The following is an 18,079-nucleotide window of genomic DNA, read 5'->3' on the forward strand; positions in this document are numbered from 1 at the left end:
AAAGTCCAGGTACAGAATGAGATCAGGGCTGGCGGCTAGCAGAGAGGTCAAGATTCAGGCCAAGGTCCAGGCTGGCAGCATACGAACAGGAGATGAGAACAAGCGAAGATCAGGGCAGGCAGCAAACAGGTGACATTAAAGTCCACGCCAAGTCTGCACCGAGAAGACAATCCGAAGAGGCTGACAGGAAGCAGGAACAAACAGGGCAAGATGGCAAGGCATAGACAAGGCTGGAACGAGGCAAGACCTGGAGACGAAGTCAGGAGCTGGAGACAATGGTTGAAACTGGAGGCAAAGGCAGGAGCTGAAGTCGACAGCTGAAACTGGAAGCAAGGCAGGAGCTGGAGACAAGCACCACACACTGCAGACAAGAGCACGGCAGGAGACCTATTGCTGAGGTGCTGGCTGGTAGAAGGCTTGCTTATATACTAGGACAGGATATGCTTATATACTAGGCCAGCACTCCCAGGAAGTCCCAGTATCAGGGCTTAAAAGAGGATGCCCTGGTGACAGGAAGTGCTGAACACAGCCCTTGGAACTGTGCAGGGCAGGACACTATGCCGGAGCACTTGAAGTAAGGGGCATTACTGCGAAAGACTATAAGAGCATTTCCATTACAAAGTTTTCCCATTTATAAACATCTTAATTTACAGATGGGTTATGTGTGGCAACGTGCTGGCTGCTGAAAAATACTCTCTGGGTTATTTTACACAAATTGAGTATAATCATTTCCAATTTCTTTCATGAAAGCTTTTACTTACCATAACAGAAATAGCTTCTGAAGTATGCAGTCAGCAAACTGATTTCATCACAAATAGATTCCAACACTCTTTATAACAAACCTTCATTTTAATAACCAATCTTTCTTCACCAGCTATAATACTTCCACAATATTGTCCTATCAGTCACATTCTTCCCTCCATTTTTAAAATTAAATATATTGGGGTAGATTTTCAAACAAGGCGCGTTGGCGTACTTTTGTTGGCGCTCCAGGCGCCAACAAAAGTACACGGGATTTTAGTAGATACGCGCGGAGCCGCGCATATCCGCTAAAATCCTGGATCGGCGCGCGCAAGGCTATGTATTCTGTATAGCCGGGCGCGCGCTGAGCCGCGCAGCCTACCCCCATTCCCTCCGAGGCCACTCCGAAATCGGAGCGGCCTCGGAGGGAACTTCCTTTTGCCCTCCCCTCACCTTCCCCTCCCTTCCCCTACCTAACCCACCCGCCCGGCCCTGTCTAAACCCCCCTTACCTTTGTTGGGGGATTTACGCCTCCCGGAGGGAGAAGTAAATCCCCGCGCGCCGGGACGCGATCTGGGGGCGGGTCCGGAGGGCGCGGCCACACCCCCGGGCCGCCCCCGGAACGCCCCAAAAACGCCGCGCGGTTCGGGCCCGCCCCCGACACGCCCCCCCCCCGACATGCCCCCTCCGAAAACCCCGGGACTTACGCGAGTCCCGGGGCTCTGCGCGCGCCGGTAGGCCTATGTAAAATAGGCTTACCGGCGCGCAGGGACCTGCTCGCCTAAATCCGCCCGGATTTGGGCGGATTTAGGCGAGCAGGGCTCTGAAAATCCGCCCCATTATGTGTATCATAAAGAGAGACTACAGTATCAATCTATATACTAAAATCTGAGGATAACTTTCAAACCACTATAAAAGGCAGCAATTACACACGTATATACACATGTAGGTATATACACACTAGTTCAACCACAGTATTTTATAACCTGCATGTACGATTATATGTGTTTTATAAAATATGCATTACCTCTTTTTTTTGTGGCCTATTTAATTCACTTCAAACTACAGTTTTAATCTATAAGGTTATTGCTTTCATGTTTCTATGTAAAGTGTAATCTTTGTAAAAAAAATTTTTAATGTAATAATAATTTAAAAAAAATTTGTGCTCATAAGTTTACGTATCCCTGGCAGAATTTGTAAGATGTGTAGCATTTTAAGAAAACACGAGTGATCAGACAAAACGCTTCTGCTATATTTAATGTGTTTCAAATTAACTATTAAGCATCACAGAATAGCACAATTATTAAACAAGCCAAAGCAATAAGGGAAATGATATATATATATAAAAAAAAATCCTGTTCAAAGGTTTGCATTTCCTTAGTTCTTAATATTGTGTATTGCCCCCCTTTTGCATCATTTCTGGCTTGCAGTCTTTTGTGATAGTTGTGAATGAGGTCCTATATTTTCTCATGTGGTAAAGCAAAAAGCCTGCAGATCCTGTAAATTCTTTGGTTGTCTAGCATGAACTGCATGTCTGAGTTCTCCCCGAAGCGGCTCAATGATGTTGAGGTCAGGAGACTGTGATGGCCTCTCCAGAACCTTCACTTTCTTCTGCTGCAGCCATTGAAGGGTCGACTTGGCCTTATGTTTCAGATCATTGTCATGTTGGAAAGTCCAAGTGCATCCCATGTGCAGCTTCCTGGCTGATGAATGCAAATTCTCCTCCAGTATTTTCTGATAAGATGCTGCATTCATCCTGCCATCAATATTGACTAAGTTTCCTTGTGCCTCTGTACCTCACACCCCCCCCCAAAACAGTAGAAATTCTCCTCCATGCTTCATGGCAGCGATGGCGAGCTTCTCTTCATAGCACTTATGGTTGTGACCATATTGGTCTCATCTCTCCAAATTATTTTGTTCCAGAAGATTTGAGGCTTCTTTGGTGCTGTTTGTCATATTGTAAGCGGGCTGTTTTGTGGTGTAGGTGCAGCAATGGCTTTTTTATGGCAACTCTACCATGCAGCCCATTTTTGTTCAAGTATCTCCTCAGTGTGCCTGCTGAAACACCCACACCACTTTGTTTCAGAGAAGCCTGTATTTCAGTAGAAGTTGCTTGTGGGCTTTTCTCTGCATCCCAAAAAATTTTCCTAGCAGTTTCTTTCTTGGTCTATCTGACCATGGCTTGGTATTAACAGAACCCATCATTTTCCACTTCTTGATCAGAGTTTGAATAATACTGATTGGCATTTTCAAATCTTTGTAAATCTTTTTCAGTAAATACTTTTCCTGATTTATAAAGCTGAACTAACTTTGCTTGCAGTCCTTTGACAGTTCCTTTGCTTTCCCCATGCTTCAGTAACCACCAAAGCCAATGCAGCGCTGGATGAAGTTTACAAGGTTTGCTCGAGAGCTAACAAATTCATTGGCTATTTATACACAGACACTAATTACAATCAAACAAGGCCTAGGTGTGGATACCTATCCTTCACTGCCACCTCAACCCGTGTGTGTCAGCTTGAGTGTATGTTATCAGCCCAAACATTCAAGGGTATGTAAACTTTTGAACCGGACCATTTTATTATTTTCCTTATTGCTATGGTTTGTTTAATGATTGTGCTATTCTGTGATGCATAATAGTTTTAATTTGAAAAATTTAAAAATTACAGATGTGTCTTGTCTGATCACTCGTTTTCTTAAAATGCTACACATCTTCCAAATTCTGTCAGGGGTGTGTAAACCTATGAGCACAACTGTATATACATATGTATATTTTAAGTGCAAAGCTAAGACTTATTCGTACAAGTCCCAATTTACCTTTAACAAGTCGACCAATTTTAAAACATGCAAGCATAAATGAAAGTAACCAATTTACCAATTTTCCATTAGTTCACCCAGTCCTCCTCCAGATCATCGAGACTTTCCTGGTTGTTCAGCCAGGACCCCAAGTTCACCCAGGCTTCTCAGTCAGTACTGCACAATAAGATGTTTAATATCACTTACGCCAGATAATTAGCAGGTGTAAAATTACATTAGTAAATTGGAAATTGTACACAAATGGTTTTTTTAAAACAGTAACTTACATGGGTTAAGTGTTGGCCCTGCCCTGGAATGCCGCAGACACACCCTCCCCCTTTTTGTGTGTGCGAAAGTGAAAATACGGTGTACACGAGGTTACTTGCATGCCTGTATATGCTAATTTTTACACACGTAAAAAAACCAGGTCTGTTTGTGACTCTTGAGGACTGGAGTAGGCTACTCCCTGCACTAGAATAATTTGAAGGTGTGAAAAACATGCAAATAAATGTGAACTGATCGACATACTTTTGATAGGGGTTTGAGAAAGTCTCTCATGAGAGATGACACGGAAAACTAAAAAGTCATGGGATAGGAGATGTCATCTTACAGTGAAACTGGTTAAATGCTAAGAAGAAATTGTCTGTTTCCCAAAAGGTGAATAGTGTAGTGCTCCAGGGATCTGTGCTGGGACCTGTGCTTAATTTATTCATCAACAAGCTTAAAAAGAGAGCAACAAGTAAAGTGATCAATTCTGCAGATGATTCAAAAATATTCAAAGTAGTTAAAACACAAGCAGTGTGTGAGGAACTGCAGAAGGAACTTGCAAGACTGGAGAACCGGGCATTTAAATGGCAGATGAAATTTAATATAGACAAGTGCAAAGTGATGCATGTAAGGAAAACAATATAACTATAGGTACACAATGCTGGGTTCTTTATTAAGAGCAACCACTCAGAAAAAAGATCTTGGCATAATTGTGGACGATATGTTGAAATCTTTGGCTCAGTGTGCAGTAGTAATCATAAAAGCAAACGGAAAGTTAGGCATTATTTGGAATGGAAACTAAAACTATCACAATGACTCTATATTATAGATCTAAGGTGCAATCGCATCCAGAGGACTGCTCTAGTTGCCCCATTGCAAGAAATATATTAAGCTGTGGAATTTGCTGCCGGAGGATGTGGTAAAGGCATCTAGGATAGCTGGGTTAGAAAGGGATTAGTACAGGTTCCTGGAGGAAAGTCCATAATCAATTATTAGACAGTTAAGATGGGGGGGTTGGGGGGGGGGGGGGGAGGCCGGACGACGAGTACTACTTGTTCCTGTGCGTGAGCAACAAATAATTGGATCTACACTTTGGGATCTGCCAGGTGCTTCCTAATGACCAGGGCTGGCCACTGTCACAGACAGGATTGCTGAGCTTGATGGACCTTTGGTCTGACCCAGCAAGGCACATTTTACGTTCTGATGACAAGCACACATTCGTCAAATAAATTGCTCTATAATTTAGCACTGAAACTGGATGCCCAATGTAAAATAAAAACTCCTCACCTCTTTGAGCATAAATATGTCTAAAATAATGTCTAATGTGCCAATGGAGAGAAGAAAGGGTCAGATTCAAAGTAGAGGAGATTTTACAGTATGTACCAGAAATGGCTAAATACAGTGTGCAATGGTAAGGATTAGTTGTGAGGGGGAAGGAGATAGTAGGTATAGAAATGGAAAGAGTAGTCTGGGTATTGGACTTGTTTTAGAAACCGATAGAATCAAAATACATTAACAGCAGAGGGCCAAACAGGGTAGAAGACAAAGACAATTTGTACAGCGTTAACAGTATGACTGTGTCAAGCTCTCAAGAAGTGACAAGCTTGGTACATTCTCAGATACAATCAGGATTGAGAGGGAGGTGGAACGTTTCCTACCAGGAGTAGCAGGTAGACTCTCTTCAGTTACTAGCTGAAGATAAATGGAGAAGACGTGCTCCTGCAGACAGTCAAGTTTGTACAGCTGAGAGCTGAGAAATATTCCTCATGCAATAAGTGGCGGTAAGGGCTAGGAAGAGGAAGGACAAAAGCTAGCCTACACAGTAGAGTTTAGTAGAGATATCCTTAGCTAGAGCAGCATACGCAGGGGCAACTGGTCAGATTGGGTGGTTAGTAAGCGTCAAAGAAGAAGGGGAGTATGCAGACAGCTGCTGAGCAGAGGTGTACTAAAGGGGGCGGGGCAAAGGGGCGGACCGCACCAGGTGGCAACAGGGGGAGGGGTGCCATTGCCGCCGGCAGCAAGGTCCTGCGGCGGCGCGGAACAGTTACGTAGTGGGGGAAACCCCGCCAGCAAAAGTAAGGACCTGAATGGCAGAGGCCAGTGGTGCTGCCGGTATTCCCGAAGCCGGCACGGCAGCAAAGAACAGGCCCAGCATTGCCGCCGACACTCCCAGCGGCCAAAGAAGGGACAGACTGGCCCTGTGAAAGTGCAATCATGCAGGTATATGAGGGTGCATGAAGTATGAGAGGATGGCTGTGTGTGTATGAGACGGTGAGTGTATAGAAGTGTGAGTGGGTGCGTACCTGTGGGAGGGTGCCTGTGTGTGGGGGTGGGGGTACAGGTCAGAGAGAAGAAGCACGTGTATGTGTGCGTGGGTGAGATAGGAATCATGTGTGAGAGATAGAGAGGAAGCGTGTATGTGTAAGAGAGATGGAGGAAGTGTGTGTGTCTTTCACATACACACACTCAAGCTCCCTCTGTCTCTCATCAATCATGTTTGTATATAAGAGACAGAGGGTGCATATTTTGTGTGTGTGTGTACCCCCGGTTCACAACAATCTCAGGGTGACAGTATGGAGAGGGTTTTTTTTTTTTTAATCCTTATTAGTATTAATTACTGGGTGTTATTTGATGTCTGCTGATCTGAAATATTTTATCGATGTTTAGGAAATTTTTTAATTATATATGGGGGGGGGGGGGGGAGGCCAAAGAATTATCTGCCCCAGGTGCCAAATACTCTAGGTAGGCCTCTGCTGCTGAGGTAAGATGATTAATCTGTTCCGTGGAACAACTCACTCACAGCCGTTTCCTCCCTAGGACCAGAGAGCAGTGTTTAGGTTGTATTGTTAAAGCACTGGCTGTGGCAGTGGAAGTTATATAAACTGTTTCATAGCACACCCCCAAACTTAAGGCAACACAAAGCTAAAACAATGGCGTGCTGTGAGAGCAAGCTAACAGTGATTACAGAAAATGGATTATCTCAGAGGAACAAGGGATTCTTAAAAGAAAGGGCATTGAAAGAGGAGGAAGGGGCAAAAGCAGGAAAACAAACATTATAATTTAAACCTGGATTAGTCAAAGCAAACAGGTGAGTAATGTGAGTTTGTCCTGATTTCCACCTTTTAATCTCTCTCTCATATGCTGCTTAGTGCACATCTGTGGTAGCCCTGTTGGTCCTGGAGGCTGTGAGACCTTTTATTTTAGCAACTTAAGAATTATCCAAAGACGCTGCTGTTCACGAGCTCTCAAGACTAAGGAGGTCCCTCCAGTAAAATCTTCCACAGGAAATATCTGGAACAGGGAAATGGCTCTTGATCATTTCCTCTGCAGTCCATATGCCCAACTTCCCTCTCTTTCTACAGAAAAATAAATCAAATCAAAATGCCTAAAGATCTTTTTTCCCCCCTCTTCAAAAATCCTCTAAAAATAACAGGATGGAAATAACCGGCTTCCGCTAGTATTTTTCTTTCCTTTAAAGACTGCCCTCCCAACGCATTACACTATGTCCTCATTTGCATAAGTGGGTTGGTTTTTTCTGAACCTCCGGCAACTTTTACCTCGAAGCAGACATTTCCCTTATTCTTTTCTGTCCCTCGTGATCTCACCTGTGGGGCTGTCGGGTCAAGGCTGCTGTGACCAGGTTTACAATACAGTTGGCAGGTTTTGTCAGGTGTGCAGATTTGTCTTGTTCAGCTGTACGCATGCTGCTAGCTGCTAGTAAATTATCCAAAGTATTATATGCTGCAAGCTACGGTCAAATTGTCAAGTACACGTCTGGACAGACAGAGGACAATAGGGAACCGGGTTTCTACCTTTAACTTTCTCGCCAGCTTTTCCCACTTAGTGACCCACTTTATTTTGGATTTGTTTGGGGAGGGGGATTATTTTTCCCAGTAAATTAGTTTTCTCTGTATCTAAGCTGCTTTTACAAGGGGGGGAGGGGGGGAGTTTGCAGGCCTGCAAGCTTATTTTTCAGAAGCCATCTCCCTGCAGCGCTTGCCATTGAAAGTCAGGGGCCGCTTGTATCCATGTGCTTGGCACCTGCTCATACCCTGCACGGACTTTTTCCCCATTTCCGCCCTACCTCGCTCCGCCCTGGGCCTGTCCTTTTTCTAGAGCCGGGCGAAAGTACGCATGCGCTGAAACGGTGCGCTTGCTTTTACCTGTGAAAAGGGGGATGGTGCCCTCTATTTATTATTTATTTTTATTTTAAATCTTTTCTATACCGTCGTTTGGAGGAGACAGTTACAACGGTTTACATCAAGGCACATAAAATTAATGATACTGTAATTTGCACATTTACAAGAGTGCCATAAGGTTCGGTAACATAGTTAGTGATCAATAATGTTAAATGTAATTAATCATGTCCATGTCTCTCTCTCGGTTTTTATTACAGAATTAACTTTAAAATTGTGATTTGTCCTTTAAAGACTACACACTTAGTGAATACAGCAGTGTGTGTGGATGTTATATTGATCGTGCTTTGCCAGTCCCTGGTTCCTATTCTCCCTTCTCTTTCTGAAAAGCTTGCTTAAAGAGCCAGGTTTTTAAACCTTTTCTAAAGGTTTTGCTGTCTCTTTGTACTCTTAAATCTAGGGGCATGGAGTTCCATAGTATGGGTCCTGCCAGTGATAGTGCTCTCTCTCGTACCTGTGTTAGTCTTGCAGTTTTGACTGATGGAATGGTTAGGAGTGCTTTGTTTGCTGACCTTAGGGTTCTGTTAGGGATGTGTACACGTAGGGCTGTATTTAACCAGTCTGCATGTTCGTTATGTATTAACTTATGTATGGTGCACAGTGTTTTGTATTGTATTCTTTGTTCAATGGGAAGCCAGTGTAGTTCAGCCAGTGTTTCGGTGATGTGATCTCTTTTACTTTTGCCAGTTAAGACTCTTGCGGCTGAGTTTTGCAGAACCTGCAATGGTCTTAGTGATGTGTATGGAAGACCTAGTAGAAGTGCATTACAATAATCAGTGCTCGCAAATATTAATGCTTGTAGTACCAATCGAAAATTGGCCGTTGTCAGAAGTGGTTTAAGTCTCCTGAGGACCATGAATTTAGCCTATCCTTCTCTTATTTTTAGAGATATGTGTTGTTTTAAGCTTAGTTTGGGGTCAATTATTACTCCTAGATTCCGTACTTTTTCTGCAAGTATTATTTGTTGATTGTTTTTTAGTGTGAATGGGCTATGTTTGATTTCCATATTTTTTCTCTCTAAATGTAAGAATTGTGTCTTCTCTATATTAATTACTAATTCCATCTGGTTTAGTAGCTGTTTGATGATATCTAGATACATGTTGGCTAAGTTTAATGTTTTCTCAATTGTATCGTCAATGGGTAAAATTAATTGGATATCATCAGCGTATATATAGTGTGTGATTCCCAGACCAGCTAGCAGGTGGCATAGTGGTACTAAGTATATGTTGAAAAGTGTTGCGGAGAGGGCAGATCTTTGGGGTACTCCCGTTTGAAGGGTTATTTTTTTTTTTTGATATAGCATCTTTAATTTGTACCTGAAAATATCTGTCATTGAGATATGATCTGAACCACTTGATAGTTTTGTTGTTTAGGCCTATTTCTTATAGTCTATTTAAGAGTATGTCATGATTTACAGTGTCAAATGCTGCTGACAGGTCAAGCATCACTAGAATGTAATGTTTGCCGTTATCAAATCCCCTCATGATGTTATCTGTAAGTGCAAGCAGAAGTGTCTCTGTGCTATAGTGTTTTCGAAAGCCATGTTGTGATGGATAAAGGATGTTATTGTTATCTATGCTATGTTAATCTGTTTTAAGGAGGTTAGATCTATTATAAGATCGCTGAAAAGAGAAATCTACGCTATGAGGACGATCACCTCTCCCTCTTCAATAAGGCTTTGCACATCCCGTAGCACTGGATGTGGATATTCTGGACTCTTAAGAAGCTTAGGTATTTTTCTTTTTTTTTTTAAGTCGGTTGCAGCAGAGACATACATTTTTCAACCCTCAAGAATTCCACCAAAAAAGCTTCTAGAAAGGACTCCTTCCCCACCCAAGGTAAGCTCATGTTTCTCATATGTTCTATTTTTTCTTTTCTTTTTCTTTGCTCCCCCTTCCCTCCAACTTCTTTCCACTCTTCCCCCTGTCCCCTTCAATCTTTCCCTCTGTCTCCTCTTCCCCTCTCTCCCCCACTATGGCTCTTCCATTTTAGCAGGGCCCAGAGGCGGGGGGGGACTGCCCCGGGCCAACCTAACAGAACCAGCTCCCTCATATCCCACTGCAGTCGATAAGACTACTCATGTTTAACCCAACTTGCAAGCTCGATTCTTGAAGGCTGCTCTTTTTCGCTTCCTATTGAAAAATTTTGTCTGATGAAGAAAGAATGACTCTTTAAAGCTAGTCACAGATTTTATTCCAAAAAAAAAAGTATATAACCTACAACTTTTTTGACCTGAACTTTCACATATCCAAGTGAACTACACAGCAACCACAAATTGCTTTAAATAAACTCATGAAAAAAAAAAAATCATGAAATTTGCATTGCATACAAATGCAAACATCAGTACAATTACTTAATTTCCATAATTTCACTATAGTACCGCTACATCTTACCACTGCACACAGAATATCCCTGCTCAAGCAAACATGTAAGATTCCACAAAGAGTTTGACTGAAAAAATGTGATTTTCTATAACTCATATTAAAAATAATAATAAACAGACACACATAAACCAATAAGATTGCGTGCTAAGCAGGTGCTTCTCACCATTCCAAAAAACACTTCCAGATTCTAAAATTGCAGTATATAGCTATCTCCTTCGTTCCCCTATACATATATGTACCTCTATTTAACAAGACATCAGTTCTCTCAAAGGGTGGCCTAACTGCCCCCTACGAGCTCTCATGTGTAGGGGCTCTTCAACCTTTCGCCAGGTTATCTAGAATTGTAAAGCAAGTTTATAAACCTGCCTGGATTTAAAAAGAAAGCCATATTCGATTTCCCATTCGGCTCTACAGGGTTAATCTAAGGTGCTCAAACTTCGCATATACTTTGTACTCATGGAAAATTTCTCCCATTAATTTTATTTTTAAAGTGCTCTTATGCACAATGTTTTCCCATCTGTATTATTCAGTGTTCAATTCCAGCTGCATGCTGTTGTCACCTCCATTCTAAATCAACGATCCAGCTCCCCAAATTATCTCACCTTGTGCTAAACAGTTTTGTTTCTCAGAGTAACACGAACAATGTCAGACTAACATTTGGTGAAATCTAAAACAGGAAGGGCCATCCTTCAGCCCGGAAAGATAAGATGACCTGAGCTTCTCTCCCAGCTGGTGTGATGCATCAGGCAGGACAGATTATAAGTATACAGAACTGTTGCTAGACAAAACAGTGCCATGGGCAAGGGTTACATTTTGCACTTTCTGGGCTCACAGGCTCAGACTCGCTGACCAAAGCAAAAAAGCAGCCCAATGCCCTAGGCAGTCCCCCCCTGCTTGCCTACCCCTTGTAACATACTATGACGGGTGTTAATAACGCTCTCTCTTGTATCCAGAAGTAACATTAACACTATTAATAAAAATAATGAGGCATCTTAAAGATGTCAAATCTTAGATCAAATGACATTAACGCTAACTCCTTGCACCAGTTTGGCTCCGATTTCTATTCCTGAAACCACAGTATCTGTATACTCACCATTGCTTCAGACTGAACCGAGGTTATGTTTTTGTGTCTACACTAATCAATAACTCAAATCACAAAGCTAACGGAGTCCATGGTAGAGCCAATAATATTATCATGTAAAATCCAGTGCTTACAAGCAACTGTTAGAAACAAGCATGAACAGTTTACAGCCCCACTGCCTCGTGTCTCTTACTCCCATTACAATTTATTGTATACAAGCATTATCAATCTACAATATTGCTGTTGATAATTCAGAGGCATGATACTGCATGGCTGGCAATTTCCTTCCTGTATCCTGACAAGTTATTATTTAGCCTGATGAAGTATAATACAGAGGCATGAAGATCTGCATGAATTCCAAATGAACATGGCATTTCCTGAATCATAGGTGTACAAATCCAATTCTTGAGACCTGCAAACAGGTCCAGGTATTAGGATATCCACAAGAATGATATATATATATATATATATATATATTTCTATATCTCTATAGATATACAGATATACAGACACAGACACACATTCACATGTATCAACTGAGTTACCTAGCAGAGTTCCGGATTTCCAATATCTAATAGTTGACATATTAGAAAGCAGTCAAACAAAATTAAACATGGCATGACCAGGCCCACATACATATGAAGAATACTCAAGTCAATGAAAGCTCAAGTCAATGAATGCTCAAAGATAGTTATTCGAGTGGAATAATAAAGGCCACAGCTTTATTCATAAATCCTGACCATGGAGTTTAACCTATGTAACCGAGCCCTTGTTAACATATAGGTACAACCATATCTGGTTGGTCTGGACATTTCAAGCAGCCCGCCACATTTATAGAAGGCCGGCAGTCCACCCAGGACCAGGAGTCGCTCAGTCATACGAATTAAGTCCATGCCTTCTGGACAGCCCGCCCCATGCCAGTAAGACTGAAAGCCCTCCTTGTGACAGGGCTAAATCTGGGGATCACCAGTCTGGTGCCACACCGGAGCCTAGAGCCCTCATATCAGATGTTCCCACTGTGCCAGGATGAGTCTTACTGAAGATGACACTACTCAACCTTACCCTCCCCTCCCCCCCGGTACCCCGCCATGGGACAAGACGAGCTCATATGAGAAAAGCAAGGTGTCTCTCTAGGTTACTTTTAGTTGTTTAGTGACTGTTCTTGAACCTTATATATATTTTCGAACGTTTGGTCTTTATGCATTTGAACACTGTTGGGGTAAATACAACCAAACCTGGCAGGGGATACATTTTCATCCACAGGATGGACTACTTTCTGGCCAAGAAGTCCAGTGTACTGTGAACTAGAGAAATTTGGATGTGCCAAGACTGTGCAGCGGCACAAGACTGTGTGAAAAGTCTTATCTCATTATTGAAGCAAAAAATTTTGACAAGCTGCTCAAAAGATAATGAAGTAATTATACCAAAGCTACCAATCATTTCTACTGACATGCTCTTTGAATTCAAATGTCTGTAGTTTACAGTACATCTTACTTTTGCAAACTCCTTCAATTTTATATATATTATACATGTGCACATATTTGGACTTACATCAACTTCCATACTTCGTTATTTGGAAAACCAGTTTGTGGCCCCTGAGAATCAGGTTGCCATACCGCTACCATTAATTTCAATAAAGAGGAACCAAAAATATCAACAGCAAAGAAAATCGACTCATAGCAACAAAATATGATGGCAGATAAGGACCATAAAGCCAACCAGTCTGCCCAGTTTCATTTCTGGCGCAATTCAACAGACTCCAGTTGAGGTCTGGCTTTCCCTTCATGTCTTTACAATTAAGGATCCTCTGTACTTATCCCAGGCTTTCTTGAATTCCATTACTAGTTTTGTCTCCAGCACCTCACTGAAAGGCCAATCTGTGCACCCATCACCCTGTATGTGAAGAAATATTTCTCAAGATCGGGTTTCCTTTTTAAAAATTCCCCATTGCCCTTCAACAGAAATCATAATTTGTTGATTGCTACCAACTCCAAGCACAAGAATGTTAGCAGCAAAGTCAGGACTGTAATAGACTCTCCTTTCAACCGCCATCCTCTACCATCCAGGTAACAGTGCACATAATCAACTTCCAATTCTTTCTTTCCTGAATTTCCAATTCTGTCAAACTTTCAGCAGCAAGCAATTTCTCTATTTATTTACAGATATTTATATGCTGTCCTTCCACAGGAGAACAATCAAGGTGGTTTACATAATTAAAACATACATAATGTAAAGTAAAACAAAATAAACAGTATAATATAGCAGAGACAGTAAAATAAACATTTCTCACAGAACAATTAAAATTAATGTGTACAATATCAAACTGATCCCAATGATTTTCATAAAAATAGATTTCAATATAAATAAGAGAATGATGAATGACAAGGTCTAGTGGAAAAATACTGTTAATCTGTTGTTCCAGCAAAATATAACTATGGTATTCACACATTAAATAGTGCATGCACTCTTACTTCTGAGATCTTGTTTCAGCATTCACCTTCTTAGTTATCTACTCTGGGTATACATTAACATGAGAGTAGAAGCAGACCTAGTAGGACGATCTACCATGCACAAATACCAACATATTGATGGAATGTCTCGCTTATTTTTTATATATTGTGTAGAAATGAGAGTTCACCTAAGCTGGGTCGGTGTTGCCAACTCACCTGCACTATGAGTAGATTACAATGATATAGCTGTACACCAGTTCCAGTCCCATTCTGCCACTCATGCAAGCCATGGGCCATACTAGTGCAGAAGCTACAGTGAATAGGATCAGGAATGTAATTGTGTTAGAATTACCACTCAAGAGTTCTTCTGTCCTTCCAGAGTTTTTTCTAGCAGGACAATTGTCAAAAACCATGGGGGTGGAATAAGCTGATGCTCTATTTAAGAGTGGCCATCACTCACAGTGTCCAGTACCATCTTTGGGAATCTGTGGCATTTTTGGGGGAACAGTGCCATCATGTTTTATTGTTACTGTTAGACTGAGGTTGGGAAGAAAATGTTTTTCTCTCAGTGTTGAAAACAAAAAAACATGAACCCCAGTATAATGAGAATTACAAGTTCTTACCATGATGCCCTTGTTTAACTGAAACCAGTCTTTTAGAGGACTTACAAAAAAAAAGAGTAATTGATGATCATCTGTCTGGACAGGGTTACAAGATCATTTCTAAACATTTGGGGCTCCATCCATCCACTGTCAGACAGTTTACAAGTGGATAAAGTTGAAGACTACAGTGACTACTCAGGAGCAGTCACTGATACGATCAGCCCAAGAGCAAACCAGAAAATTATTCACAAGGTCACAAAGATCTTCAGTTTTAACATCTAAAGTTCTACATATCTCTCTCGCTGTGGCCGATGCAGGGGTTCATGTGTCAACCATCATGAAAAAATTGAATCGGAATGGTGTTCAAAGGAGAATAGCAAGGAAGAAACCACTGCTCTCTAAAACGAATACGGCGGCCCATCTCAGAGTCACCAAAGTGCATCTGGATGACCCACAAGACTTCTGGAATAATCTTCTCTTGAGTGATGATTCAAAAATTAAATTTTGGTCACAACCTTTTGTTTGGCAAAAACAAAACACTGCTTTCCACAGTAAGAACTTCAGGTCAACTGTCAAGCATGGTGCAAGGGGAATCATAAATGTGAGGTTTTAGCTGCATCAGGACTTGGATGGCTTGCCATCATTGATGGATCCATGAATTCTGCTTTATATTGGAAAATGTCAAGACTACCCATCCGTCCCTTAGCTGAAGCCAAGCAGAAAGTAGGTCATGCAGCAAGACAATGACCCTAAACAGTCAAGGAAATGTAAATTACTACAGAATGGCTGAGGAGATTCTGTGTTTTGGATTGTCCAAGTTAAAGCCCAATCTAAACTCTATGAAATGTTGTGGCAAGACCTAAAGTAAACTCTTCATGCAAGTAAACCCTAAAATATCTCAGAGCTGAAACAGTTCTGTATGGAATGGCCCAAAATTCCTCAACCGTGACAGGAAATGTTTACTTGAATTTATTGCTGGTCAAGGAGCTGCCACCAGTTACTGAATAAAGGAGTCACATTTTTTTCACACAAGAATGCTTATTGTTGAATCTTTTTTTGAATAAATGATCAAAGTAATTTATTTTGTTCAAGTTATTTATTCAATGGGGTTACTAATTTAAAATCCAATAGGAGAGAAAGTATCTAGTCATGTTTGGAGTATAAATTGTGCTACAATACGTTATAGCGTTCCCTAACTCTCTCAGCTCTGTAGATGTGGATCTGATTATAAATACAGTTTTTCAAGTTCTTCTGTACTGCCACTCGGATATAGCTGTCAAAACAAAGAAAAAGGTTTGCACGTCAGGGATCTCCCAGTATACCTCAGCTTTATCAACTAGGTAGCTAGGACACCTGATAATGGTAACTAAACATTGGAAATGGGGATAAGATGGCGCTGCATCTCAAAAACGGTCAGATTTTTTTATTCCCCCTTTTTTGGGGTCAGTAAAGCCTTCTTTCCACAGACTGGGCCTCTGAGCCTATTCAGAACCAGCCCAAGCTTCTCACTGCTTTTGCTAGCCACAGTTATTCATACATTTTCTATATTTTTAACTCTTTCCCCTCTCGTTAGCCCAGCCATTGCAGCAGTAGGCCTCCAACTGAGGAGTACAGGTCTCGGTTCCCTTGAAAACCTGGTACAAGCAGGAGGTGTTTGATATAAGCCAAGAAAAACAAAAAAAAAGAAAAACATAAGCGTATGCGTTTCTCTAAGTATATGCGATAAATTTATGCTAAAATAAAGCCGAGCTTGGAACCTTGAAAAATTGTGGTTTAAACAAAGCAGTGGCCAGAGCCAAGAGGATGCTTGGATGCATAGGGAGAGGCACAACCAGTAGAAGAAGAGAAGTAATAATGCCTCTTTCCAGGTCGTGAGTTAGGCTTTGCCTGGAGTGCTGTGTTCAGTTCTGGAGGTTTACAAAAGAAAGGCTAGAGAGACTGGAGATGGACCACAGAAAGGCAACCAAAAGGGTGCAGGGTTTATACCAAAAGCCCTATGAGATGAGACTGAATGACCTTTATATGTATGCCAGGGGGGATGAGATACACACATTTAAGTAGCTGAAAGTGGTTAATGCACAGGAAGCCAAGCTTTTTCAGTGGAGAGGAATCTGTAGAACTAGGGGATCACAATATGAAGTTCCAAGGAGGTTGATTCAAAAACAATGTCAGGAAGCATTTTTTTTTCCCACAGAGAGGGTGCTGGACACCTGGAATGCCCTCCCAGAGGGGGTAGTAAAGACAAAAAAAAAAAAAAATACCGCGACATACTTCAAAAAAGCATGGGATAAACCGAGGATCCCTAGTGGCAAGAGAATGGTAGTGAAGCACTGGGCAACCCTCACTGTGCGACAGTTGCAGCCCAAAGCAGCAGCTTTCTGGCTGCATTGTGCTTCCTGGAAGGCATGGGGTAACCTGCACAGAGCGAATGTTGCAACCCTAAAGGATACAGGGTGCTCGGAACCGGACAGCCACCCTCACTCCTCTCCTCCCATGACTCCCTTTTTTCCCTCCACCGGTACATTTCATGTGCAAACCTATTCCAGGGTGCATTGCACACTATATCCCTTTGCAAAGGTATGGATTTAAATTACTGTTAACAAACTAATGAGGCAAAGGGCCTTCCAGTACATAGGCCCACAATGTGAGCTGTAGCAAAAACCACAGGGTTTGTTGGAAAATGGACCAAACGTCAATAGAAATAATTATGTCAGGAAACTCCTTAGTGCCGAATGCAAAACACACAACTTCAGATGAAAAAGGGGTGAGACATCTGATTAAGTCACAGAGGGGGGGAATACGGGGACTTTTATTATGCAAACCCCAAAATCCCCAACCTAAAGTCCTCGTATCCGATTGCATAACGAGAAGGAAAGGCAGCTGCTTCTTCCTTATGTAACTCGGACCATTTCATCTTCTTAGCGCAGCATAGTCTGCTGCTAAGTTACTGTCCTCAGTGGACTTTATCCTCTCCAGCCCCTGCGATTCGAGGCAAATCTGTCATTCTGTGTAAAGTAATCCTTGCTGCCTTAGAGACATAAAGAAGTCGGTTGTTCTTTTCCATCTTCCAATACAAACTTTGTGCAGCAGTTACTACCTGCAACATAAGGGCATGGGGGTGCTCTGCACAGAGTGGCAGTTACATTAAAAAAATTTTTTTTTAAATTTCGCTGTGCAGATTGAATGGTCGGCTTGGGTCTCTTCCTGATGACATTTAATATGTTACTATGACATTTTCTTGTCTAATTTAAGCTACGTTAGGGCTTGGGGTTTGCTACCTTGCTTTTGAAATTTTAATTTGTATGTAGTCCGTGTGTTCACTGATTTCTTTTGGTACTTCCCATTACTCTATGATTATTGATTAAATATTAAAATGTCTTGAATGCACCAATTTAACTAAAAACTTGCTGTTGCACATGTTCATACACATTAAATTTGTTTGCTCCCAGACACCCATTTCCACCATCTCCGCTATTTTGTTTCCATTTCAGCACGTCAGCCAGTGGTAGCAAGAAAACCAGCACAGCCCGTTAAAGAGGAGAGCCCCAGATAGAGTTGTTTTTAT

General features: G+C 41.7%; 1 protein-coding gene and 1 long non-coding RNA gene across 2 annotated transcripts in view; one reads left to right on the forward strand and one right to left on the reverse strand.

The window, feature by feature from the left end:
• SLC22A23 (solute carrier family 22 member 23) overlaps window positions 1–18,079 on the reverse strand; it is a 344,725-nt gene that overhangs the window by 170,921 nt on the left and 155,725 nt on the right. The window lies entirely within an intron of this gene.
• Window positions 7,376–14,745, forward strand: LOC115085036. The gene is made up of 3 exons (XR_003854698.1): window positions 7,376–7,471; window positions 9,752–9,835; window positions 14,619–14,745. It is a non-coding gene; the product is annotated as an uncharacterized LOC115085036 (long non-coding RNA).

Source organism: Rhinatrema bivittatum, chromosome 2 (genome assembly GCF_901001135.1).
Source record: "Rhinatrema bivittatum chromosome 2, aRhiBiv1.1, whole genome shotgun sequence".
Lineage (NCBI taxonomy): Eukaryota > Metazoa > Chordata > Amphibia > Gymnophiona > Rhinatrematidae > Rhinatrema > Rhinatrema bivittatum.